Below are 12,366 nucleotides of genomic sequence, written 5' to 3'. Positions count from 1 at the left end.
TACGCTCCTCTCTTGAGCTACAGAGTGATGCATCTTACTTGTACAAAATCTTTGTTGGGAGTTGCACATGCGCAGTTCCCAGGTAATGACTACTAGCCAATCAGAAGCAGAGAAGGGCGGGTCGTAAGAAACAAGGTAGTGCGATCCAAATCAAAGCCGCTTCAGAGTGCGACCGTAACCTAGCAGATGGTATGAGTTACACTCAAGTCCACAACATCATTGTTCCACATCATACCATAAACCACTACAAAAATCACCATATTTCAACTCAATTTTACATAAATATTGGCCAAACAATTTGAACGTTTGCTCAGTAGCTTTCACATCAGGTGTAACATTAGCATTATAGTTATAACTTTAGCTGTGTTAGCCAACATTTACAACAACTCCGCACTTGAACAGTCTGTGACGATACATTGCCGTGTTTATTTTAAATATAGTTCACAACCAATAAAGCATACTTACAGGTTATGATCGTGAATTTCCAGGCCCAAACAGAGTCGCAGTTGCATTGTCTTTAGGACTAAACGTTGAACTGTTGCCGGTGTTCTGACGATCTATGCTGCATTGCTGAAAAATGCTACTATAGCGCAAATTGATAGACTGGGCTCTACTCGGCCCTGCTCCGTTTTCCATTGCAGATAGTACCCAGAGATAGTACGTAGCTTGTTGTCATAGCGATGTCACACACAACTGCCGCGACGTAATGTTCAATGCGACACACACACCAGTGATCCACACAGATTTCTCTTTGTAAAGTTAAAACGTTTCAACATTCCTCAGAATGTAAAGACAGATAAGCGGTATGAAAACCTTCCAGCTGTGTTTTCCTCTGCCGTTGTTGCTGCAGCGGTCTGTGTGACGGCGGGAGCAGAGGGCTCTGTTAGCGGGCGGCTGGCCGGCCTCACACGCTCCTCCTGGTTGGTATAGGCTTCCCCCGCAGCCACTTGCGGAGCTCCTCAACTCCCAAAATATTCATCACATTTTTGTTCCGCCATCACTTCTCGTAAAACTGTCAATATTGGAAATCTACACAGCTGATTTCTCACCTCAAAACTTCTCAGAAGTGGATTTAGTGATGAAATTCCATACGAAAACTGTAAAATATAAAACTTTGTGGTGCTGGCCTGTGTCTGGTGCAGCAATGATGATGCAATGAATAGTGAATATTCTCTCTGACCAATCAGCAGACTGTCGTGTTTTCACGTTACATTTTAGTATCCCTCAGCTCGCTTGGAACCTCAACGGAGGTGAGGTGATACGAAAAAAAGTACCTGGAAGCAGGTACAGGTGCAACATTTCTACAATGGATATATTGTGCAGTGGAAAAGGGGCTTAACTAAAATCCAAGGGCCTCTGCTCAGACTAGCTTGATTTGAGGGCGTGCCTGACCCCGCTAGCCGCTTGGCAAGCTTTATGACGCGTTTTCATTGTGACGTCATAGTGCAGGAAGGGAAATGGCTGGACTACAAACGAGCTGTTTTCAAGCAGTTCAGAGCAGAGCTTTCTGTGGCAGATGGAAACTCCCTTTGGGCTGGACTTTGAGCTTTTTCACTTTGCAAACCTGTTCCATGCACAAAAAAGAAATATAACTCAATAAAGGAGAGGGGAAAAGCCAAACAGCATAATACCACCTCTTTAATTGCCGCCCAGGGATATTTAAATAAACCCATTTTAGCATTTTGCAGACAAACACAGAGAGAGATGTTATATATTACGTTACAAGACGCAGACACGGTAGATATTTCACAAGCATGGACCATGTAAAGCGACAGTGAAGTGAACACACTGCAGTTGCCAGTGCAGATGTCATTCGTTATCCACCACGTCAGTTTCATTTTCTAAAAATCCCACATTTGCAGAATTTACAAGAGGGGAAAATAATAATGAATTTATTGTATACACAGCAATTCACTATGTTTATAAAGTTTCCCCTAACTCACAATACTCCGTAATAATTTTAAGAGAGTCTGTCATCTCAAATGACTCACAGAGATCTCAATGAGGATAACGAGAATGAATTAAAAATACATTGTGTAAACACAAAGGTAATATCGTACCATTAATATCCGGGTATCTATTCAGATACATTGCATTTTAATAAGCAGTTTCACAATACTGTCACTTTTTTTCCAAAAGTTAGAATGTACTCAAAAAAATATAGCAATAGCAATAAATAGCAACCCACATTGGGCATGCACGCATAGAGAACAGAACTGTTTGCGGTAAGTGTGCTATCAGCAACAGACCAAACACCCGGACAATGCCTTTATCATAGGCGGTGTTTTCAACCATACTAACCTCAGGACTGTATTCCATCAACATTTCTCCTGCTCAACTAGGGGACACAACACTCTGGACCACCTTTACACTAACATCAAAGACTCATACAAGGCTACTCCCTGCCCCTACTTTTGGCAGTCCGACGACCTCTGTTTGTTCCTGGCTCCAGTTTAGAAACACCAAGGCGTAGGCATAGACACAAACGTTATTGTTCACGTACTTGCCTGCGTACTTTGCGTGGACCTGGACGATTAAATGTGAATTCACTAGGAGGCCACCACCAGATTATCTTCCTTGAAAACCTCTAAAATTGCACATCGTAAACAAACCAAACATAGCGACACTCGAGGACGGTGTGAATTTGAGACCAGATCATAACAATTTCGGTAATTGCGGATGAGCTCCAGGAGTTTTATTGTAAACATCCCACAATAAATCTCCTTTTAAATCTGCTGTTAACCTCTTTTGCATTTAATGGCAGTTGGCAAGCCAACTGCATACCACCACCACCTGGGCGGGTGTGCGGAACAGTAGATTGCTGCTAACCTGCCTGTCAGATCAACATACTGCCCCCATGCTCAAGTGCTGAATTGCATCTTGCGGACGCAAAGCGTTCGTTTCTAGAGATGTGCACAACCTACGCTCCAGAGGAACGCAGGATATGCGTCAGCCATCTTGCATACACGAATGTGTAGTTAAAAGCAAGTATATCCAGGGCTTTACTGTTTACTGCCATAGGGAGCAGTCTCTGAACTCCAAAACAGTAAATTCTGACAACAAACTGGAATACTTTTGCAGTACTACAGCACAGCCAGAACCAACCTCCAAAACTGCATCAGAACGGCTAAACCTAACTACATCCTACATAAAGAGGACCACTTACACAACAACTACAACTCTCAGCCCACGTGGCAAGACATTCAGACTGTAAAGTTCCAATACCCATTCCACTACAAACAATGCCTCACTCCCAGATGCGCTATGAGTTGCAGCCAGTTTGTGACACAGTGGTAACGTAGCTGGTAGAGTTTTGCAATAATATAAACATCTAAGAACTGAAGCGCAACCCTGCTTTGTTTGGGATAGTGAGCTGCACTTTATGGAAGTTAACACCTCTTATAACCTGCTTAGAACAATGACTGATCACAGTCCATTATAAACCACACATTAGATAAAGTTTATACAAACATTGACAAGGGAAACACAATAATTCTCTGTGATTATGGACCCTCGCCAAAACTGCCCACCAGCAATAACATCTGGCCTGCTGCCAGATTACAGCGCTTTCATAGTAAAAAATATAAATAAATAAATGCTTTGATGTGCTGAAATAGATCTCAGACATGGCAGCAACAGTTACTCACATAATCACTTCCTCTTTAGGGGTTTTACCTACAAAATAAAAGCACGAGAATTTGGAGTTGAACTGAGCTTTTACTTTGAAAAAATCTGAACGACATTAAGAGTCTGATTGCTTGACACACCTCTGAAAGAGCTGTCAGAAAACATGATTCCCCTAAATGTCCTCTGCCTGGAGATACTTGGGAAATGCAAAAGCATCCATAGGTTGATGGATGAGGATCAAACATCGAAACACATACACTGCAGCACATGCTGTAATCTTAGAAACATTCGCTGCAGAGAGAGAAAAAAAAATTGTCCCGAGGTGAGAGTCCAGCGCTTTACTGACTGAGCTAACCGAACAACATAACAATAGCATCAAATAATTATGGCTTATATTCTCACCCACCATCTCATGGTTGAAAATATTGCTCTGGTGCAAAACGTATTTGCCAACCCCTGCAGTATTTTATTACTACTACTACTTCTTCTAACGGACATATTCAACGTAGTGATGAGTGTCTACACTGCCTGAAATCTACTAGAAGTAGAACAAGAAGAACGTGTGTCCGTTTTCAGCTACTGTAGTAACATGACGACGCAACGTGCCGACGTCCATGGAAGGGGGGACCTGGGCTTTTGTAGCTAGAAATGATTCATTCTAAGGTAATAAAAACATAACGGTTCATTATGTAAGGTCTTTATACACCACTGAAAACATAGTTATGGATCGTAAATTGCATTTCTGTCAATAGATCATAAGAAATATTACACACTGAACCATTAAGTGTTTAATGCTCAAAATTGTCATATAATTCAGCATTGAAGAGTTAAAGTGTTAAAATCGTCTTGTCATCTAAATGGCTCATCGCACCCCTAGTTAACAGCAGACACCAGCTGATCCAGTTCAAAGTTGTCCACATGTCTTTACTATTATAAATCCAGGTTGCCCAAGATTATTTTGATCTGTTTGACATCATTTGGCTCTGCCCTTCACTTACTACATTCTGGCCCAAAATAATAGATTGGAACTCAAAGGCCTATAAAAGGAAGCTGGAAGCCATCTATGGTTCAGTCCATGCTGTGCTTTCCTACAGCCATGCAACAGTCCTTGATGCTGGGTATGACTTGTCGCCAAAAGACTAATTTTGAGGTAATGGAAATCATGCTCTCTCCCTTCCTTCCAGAGATGGAAGGCTCACATGAATTCAATCATACAGATGGAAAGACTTGCTTACCGAGACAAGGCCAGAGGAGGATGAGTATCTCAACCAGCTAATTTCTCCTGGTCCTTGTTTGACAACTCGTAGCCGTTTACTATTTCATGAGAACTTTCCATCAGAGCACTTTTCTGACTTTTACTCTTTAAATTGGGAGACACAAACTATACAGAAGACCAAATGGAGTGACCCAAGTAATTCTTTCTTGACTATTCGATCTCAAAGTTGTCTCACTGTTTGTAAAATCAGAATTTGCTGGCTTTTCAACAAAAATCATTAACTCTCTTGTATTTCATCATATTAGATTTTGGGAAATCATTTTACAGTCCCAATCCAAATGCTAGATTATGAGAAAAGTTTTCTTTCTACTGCGAGAGTTAGTCTAGTCAGCAGGCCATGATTTACAAAAAAAAAAAGAAAATGGGCAGAACAGATGACAGGAAGTTAGAGAAATGGAGCGGGGGAGGGGCAAGACAAGAGAGGGAGAGGGAAGCTGGAAGAAAGTGGTAAAAGTACAGAGGAGTGTTTATATCACAGGGACAGAGCGAGGAGAGAAATTTCAGGCTCTGAGTCCAACTCCCTGGGCCCCTCGGTCCTACAGAAACAGAGTTTAGTCTCCCTCAAAGTTTTCACTGTATGAAGAGCACAGTGGCTAAGCACACGTTTCAACATCATGCTATGGCAGTAAACGCAGCGTTACCTTTCTGTTTACTTCCCCGGCCCTTCAGTTCAATGAAACATCAGTTTCTGTTATTTTTCTGCTTTCCTGTGGAACTGAAGCGATTCATCGGGCTGCGGAAAACGTTACAATCCTAAAAGTGGCTGCTGCCGGTCCGTTGTGAGGCTCTCTGCGGGGTTTAATCCTTTCTCCTGGAATAGGAGCCTTGAAGCGGCCGCAAAGTCTTCGTCCCTCCTCGTAAAATTCATGTTTAGCCACATAAAAAAAGAAGCTGTACAGGAGAAGTGGCACGAAGCTCCCCCCCCACCCCCCTGCTAGTCTGCAGTATGAGAGGAATGTCCAGCCTCCCCCCTTCCTCCAGCTAATGGAAACTGGAGGAAAGAGGGGGGGTTTCAGCAGGGAAATCCCTCCTCCTCCTTCTTCTTCTCTAGACTGTTTTTAATCGTATAAATCTAATTATTATAAAACAAATACATTGTTATAACAAACAGTAGGCTATGTTTTATTTGCTGTTTTTATTGTTTGTAAACCAAACTGCCCCTGAGGACAAAAAGACTGCCGAGTCCTATCAAAAGACGGAACTAAAGGTATAAGTAAGCACAAGATTAGAGCCTACCCGGGTGGAAAAAAAACACTTTATAGTATTTCAAACATTTTAAAATTTTTAATAGTACATTTTAAATATACTAAGAAAGAATTGTACTGTATACTAACTTTGAACACACTTTAAAATAATTGTACTATAGTACACTTTCAAGAAATACATTATATAAAAATATACTTTAAGTTAAAGTTATACGTAAATTCCAAAGTGTACTATTTCAACTTTGTTTTTAAACATATTTTTTGTATATTTGAAAATGTATGCTCAAAATTATTAGTGTAACAATGCACTGAAAGCCTATTTTAAAAATAACCACTTGAATATGCTAAAGTTTTAGTATATTTTAGATATGTGTAATTACTAAGTTAACTTATTCATGCTTGTATTTCAGTGCATTTATTACTGCAAAAAATGCACTGAAAGCCCTTTTATATTTTTTCAACTAAGTACACAAATAGCTACTCGTGAAAAGTAATGTTTAATAAGATTATATTGGCAAATAAGTGTCATGTTAAAATACATCTTACACACAAACATGTCAAACAAAACATTAAACTTCAAAAGTACAGGTGCACACAAGAAAATTGAGTTTTCTGAACAGTAGTGTTGTGTCGTTCAAAGAACGTTTCGTTCATAAGACCTAATCGTGTGTATGACTCGGGAGGAACGGGTTTTCTCAGTGAGTGATTCGTTCATTTTCTCGCATGCGTGAAGAATCTTGGACTCTTATGTTCACCCGTCACACGGCAGCTGCATGGGCTCCGTCAGCACAGGAAACAGAATTGATTAGTTCACGACTCTCAACTGTGGGTCTGTTAGAGTCATTAATTTGTCACGTAACAGCTATTGTGGAGCAGGAATGAACCTCGTTCACCACTCACATGGGTCCTCCTCAGTCTTTCGTTCACTCAGCAGGCTGAGTGACTGCCAGCGCCGGAGAATGAGAGGCAGGTCGGCCATCAGGTAACAGTCACTGTCATCAAGCTTATAACTTCAATATATTTACTGCAAATCTGATGATGAATGTTAGCAATTATATACATAAGCCTTTATGTGGCTGGTCTGGTTGTATACTCGGGAAAGATTGTGAAAATGAGAGGATTTAGGCGGAGTAGTGGATTGCATATAGACATATTTCTGTGGTTTTTACATGGTTTGAATTTGGTTGTGGGCCCAGGGGGGTTTATATAATGATGATATACAGTAATCAAGAGGTGAATTTGTGCATTATACTTTGTCAAATAAAGCAAGCCAGACAGCCTTCCGTGTTTGAGAACGGCGCTGTTTTTTAATCCCCACTATAGGGCTGCAGTGCCACAATAACCAGCCTTGTTCAAATGAACATCCTAGCCTAGCTCACTCACGCGAATGCAGGTTTGCTAGATTAGCAGGACACAGTTTAGTTCCAATTCGGCAAGGAGGAAATGCAAAAGAAAATGTGAGAGACCGACGTCGTGGAGGCAAAAAAAGCCGTGCTTGTAATATATATTTATATTTATATATATTTGAAAAAGTAACATTAGACTACATGTTACTTGTCACGCTAGCTCAAATATTGAGGTAAAGTTGCTAGCTTGCTAAACGTCCAGCTGCTTTCTTGGGAGGTAGAGGACTTAACATTATGTACAGTATGTCAGTTTTTGGGCTTAATGCAGTTTCTATCACTGTCTTTTAAAGACTGATTTGTTTTCATGTAATTGTCCACGGGGTCATTGTATTACCTATAAAATATCATATCTTGATAATGCACACTTAGATGATTTTCATATGTTTACAAAAGGTATTTGCTGTTATTTTATTTTTTTATGCAAACAAAATGGTAATTGTATTTGTACTTTTCAATATAAAACTTGGTGAAATGGTTTCAGTGTGTGTATCAGTACATTTTAATCCAACGAAGGTTAAAATCAAGGGCAACTGGACTTGGTTGAAGATACTGGAAGACGTTTCGTCCCTCATCCAACGGACTTCTTCAGTTCTGACTGACTGGCAGGGAAACTCAGCTATTTAACCTCAGTGGGGTCGTTGGCCCGGGTCATCGATACCGCTGGTTCTTGTTGCTGTGACGACAGTCGTTACAGTCGTTAAGACTACCTGTGGCCAAGACTGAACGACCATCGTTGCTATCTTCACCTGAGGCCAATAGGTTACGTTTGTTGAGTTTCCTGGGAAGTGATGAAAGGACAGCATTGTAAGTGGGGGATAAGTGGTGGCGTAGACCCCCTCCCCTGTTCAATGACGGCTTCTCAACCCTGGTGTAGATGGCTTCCTTGACGCCTCTTTCAAACCATCCATCTTCTCTGTCTAAAATGTGCACCTGGTGGTCCTCAAACGAGTGTCCTCTGTCCTTCAGATGTAAGTAGACTGCAGAGTCTTGACCTGAGGAGTTGGCCCTTCTGTGTTGAGCCATGCGTTTGTGTAGTGGTTGTTTAGTCTCCCCAATACACAGGTCTGTACATTCCTCACTGCATTGGACCGCATACACTAGATTGCTTTTCTTGTGTTTGGGTGTGCGGTCTTTGGGGTGGACCAGCTTCTGTCTTAGTGTGTTCTTGGGTTTAAAAAACACAGGGATGTTGTGTTTGTTGAAAATCCTCCGTGCGTTTGACCTTCTTTTCCTCCTCCCCTGTAGTTTTGTTCTTCTTGGATCTTGTGGCTGTTTTCACAAAGGTCCATTTAGGGTATCCACAGGCTGTAAGTGCCCCCTTCAGGTGTTTCTGTTCCTTCTCTCTGGCTTGGGCTTGAACTATGAAACTATGAACTTGAAATATACTAATGATTAGTCTGACTACAAGTACACTCAAGTATGCTAACATTTAATACACTTAACATATTTATTTTTCACTTGGGTAAATATGAAATCAGACTGTGTGTTCTGTGGTCACATTTCTATCTAATTTTATATCCTTGCTTTGTGCCTGTTTTAAAGAGCTCTTTCTAAGAATAAAGCTAAAAATCTGACAAATCTGACATGAGGGTGAGTTAAAAAATGACAAAGTAAACAGGAACATTCATGTCGGTGTGCAGTCTCTTCAAGTGATATGATGTCAGAAGTCCCAGTATCACAGAACCACAGTCAGTGAAGCTCAGGAGCCCATTACTTTATTCTGCTTTGGCTTAGGAGGTAGAGCAGGACATTCACTAATCAGAAGGTTGGTTGTTTGATGCCCAGCTCCTCTGGTCTTGTCCCTGGGCAAGATACTGAACCACAAATAGTGTGTGGATGTATTAGTTATGTTGTGCAGTTTGCACCTTGCATGCCAGCATCTGCCATCATTGTGTGAATGTCATAATATGTGAAAGATGTCTGTCTAAATTTAAGGATGCGATTCCATCAGCTCTAAATTCATTATCAGATCACAAAGTGCTAATTTCAGTCCCTCCCAAATCGATCATCTTGTTCATAGTGCTGCAGGCTCGCTGCGAATGACACTCGACTCTGTTGCCCCTCTAAAAAAGAAAATAATAAAATAAAGACGGTTAGCTCCATGGTATAATACTGAAACTCGCAAATTAAAGCAAATATCGCGGAAACTTGAGAGGAATTGGTGTTCCACCAAACTGGAAAATTCTCGTTTAATTTGGCAAGATAGTCTTAAAACCTATAGGAAGGCCCTCCGTAATGCTAGAGCAGCGTACTACTCGTCATTAATAGAGGAAAATAGGAACAACCCAGGTTTCTTTTCAGCACTGTAGCCAGGCTGACAGAGAGTCACAGCTCTATTGAGCCAAGTATTCCCATAGCTCTCAGTAGTTACGACTTCATGAGCTTCTTTAATGATAAAATTCTAACTATTAGAAACAAAATTCACCAAGACCTGCCCTTAACTGGCACCAACTTATCTCTAAACTCAGGAACCTTAGAAACAGCTGTAGAACCAGATATATGTTTAGACTGCTTTGCTTCCTCAATCTTTACCAACTAACTTCAATAATTTCTTCATCTAAACCATGAACCTGCCTCTTAGACCCCATCCCGTCTAGGCTGCTTAAAGAAGTTTTACCCTTAGTCAGCACTTCTATACTAGATATGATCATTCTGTCTCTATCAACAGGCTATGTACCACAGAACTTTAAAGTAGCTGTAATTAAACCTCTTCTGAAAAAGAAAACTTGATCCAGATGTTTTAGCCAACCTAGACCTATTCTCCAGGATCTCTCTAAGGTCCTGGAGAAAGCAGTTGCTAAACAGCTGTGTGACTTTCTACAGAGCAATAGTTTATTTGAGGATTTTCAGTCAGGATTTAGAGCTCATCATAGCACAGAGACGGGACTGGTGAAAATTACTAACGACCTCCTTATTGCATCAGACAAAGGACTTGTCTCTGTACTGATTTTATTAGATGTTAGTGCTGCATATGATACCATTGACCATCAGATCCTATGGCAGAGACTGGAATATTTCATTGGCATTAAAGGAACCGCTCTAATCTGGTTTAAGATTAGACATTAGACTTTCTTGGTCCTATTTATCAGACCTATTTCAGTTTGTACATGTTAACAATGAGCCCTCCATGCATGCCAAAGTTAGTCATGGAGTTCCTCAAGGATCTGTCCTCGGACCAATCCTCTTCACTTTATATATGCTTCCTTTAGGCAATATTATCAGGAAATATTCCATAAACTTTCATTGTTATGCAGATGACACAGATGAAGTTATTGTTCTGGGGAATCTTGGAGTTATCTTTGATCAGGACATGATCACATTAAGCAAATTTCAAGGACCGCCTTTTTTCGCCTACGTAATATTGCGAAAATCAGGAACATCCTGTTTAAAAATGATGCAGAAAAACTAGCCCATGCATTTGTTACTTCTAGGCTGGATTACTGCAATTCTTTATTATCAGGCTGCTTGAAAAAGTCCATTAAGACTCTTCAGCTGATCCAGAATGCTGCAGCTCGTGTTCTGACAGGAACCAGGAAAAGAGATCACATTTCTCCTGTTTTAGCTTCTCTGCATTGACTTCCAGTAAAATCCAGAATAGAATTTAAAATCATTCTTCTTACCTACAAAGCTCTTGGTCAGGCACCATCTTATCTTAAAGAGCTCATAGTACCTTACTACCCCACCAGAGCACTGCGCTCCCAGAATGCAGGGTTACTTGTGGTTCCTAGAGTCTCCAAAAGTAGACTAGGAGCCAGAGCGTTCAGCTATCAAGCTTCTCTGTGATGTTATTTACAGAAGCCCAACAATTCCCACCAAGAGCAGCACTAGGCGACAGAGGCCAGGAAAAACTTCCTTTTAAGAGGCAGAAACCTCGAGCAGAACCATGGCTCAGGGTGGGCGGCCATCTGCCTCGACCGGTTGGGGGTGAAAGAGAGAGAGAGAGAGAGAGAGAGAAAGTCATGTTTAAGATTTGCTGTTAAACAAAACACTTGTTTTCGCTCCAAAAATTGGAGAAAAAGAGGAAAAAGAAGGAGAAAGAAAGAGAAAGAAGGAAAAGAGATACAGTTTGAAGAAGGAGCTCAGAAAACAGAGCTCAGAAACAGCATCAAGCTGAAGAGGAACACAAGGCGAGAACAAAAACAAACAAAAAGAGGATAGAGGGACTCAAGCAAGTTACAGCAAACTGCTGGACACTGAAATCAGTAAGTTTTTGCATTTATTACTATAAAACAAGTCCCAACTGAAACACTCAAGCTAATAGCTAACAAGCTAACACTGGACTGTGGTTACCTAGCAACGGCATCAAACAGCAGTAGTGCTGTTTTAAGCACAGAACACAGAAGCTTGAAGATCAACAACTGTTTCATGATGTCTCCACACTCTGAAACCATTGACTACCCCCCAGCTATCAAAAGCAAAACTGCAAGGGGAAAATATAAACAAACAATACTTAAAGAAAGACCAGAAATTCTGTTCCTGGACCACTACAAAGATGGAAGATCCTGCAATTTAATCTTCTGGACGGATGAACCATATGCCTGGCTGAATGTGTTCAGCTCTCATTACCCAGCAATAAAGAGAGCAGGCATTTGTAATGGATGGAAAATAAATGTACTGGAAGAAAATGACTCTGTCACCAGCAGAATAACAGTAAGTCTGTTCAAAAATGGAACTGCCATGATACAAGGCGACCTGAGACAGTTTGAGCTCGACTTTCCTGCTATGAGACTGAGAGATGAGAAGGAGAAGGAGTACCTCGCAAGCATCGCTCCAACCCTGGGAGTCAAACCGTCCTGTTCTGTCCCTGCTCCAGACAGACAGCCTGCAAATGCTGACACTGATCCTCTCCTAC

General features: G+C 41.0%; 1 protein-coding gene across 4 annotated transcripts in view; it reads right to left on the bottom strand.

Moving 5' to 3' along the window:
- amot (angiomotin) overlaps nucleotides 1-5,833 on the bottom strand; it is a 78,420-nt gene extending 72,587 nt beyond the window's left edge. For 3 of the 4 annotated variants that reach the window (XM_038708216.1, XM_038708213.1, XM_038708217.1), the window contains exon 1: nucleotides 5,545-5,833. The gene's annotated coding sequence lies outside the window, so the exon portion shown is untranslated. Of the gene's footprint in view, nucleotides 1-4,862; nucleotides 5,245-5,544 lie in introns of those variants that run through there. The other variant, XM_038708215.1, reaches the window with a different exon arrangement.
- Nucleotides 5,834-12,366: the final 6,533 nt, after the last annotated feature.

Source organism: Micropterus salmoides, unplaced genomic scaffold, assembly GCF_014851395.1.
Source record: "Micropterus salmoides isolate LMB-PRFRI ecotype aquatic unplaced genomic scaffold, ASM1485139v1 Ms_hic_scaffold_9, whole genome shotgun sequence".
NCBI lineage: Eukaryota > Metazoa > Chordata > Actinopteri > Centrarchiformes > Centrarchidae > Micropterus > Micropterus salmoides.
This window is presented reverse-complemented; position numbering and strand designations above follow the sequence as displayed.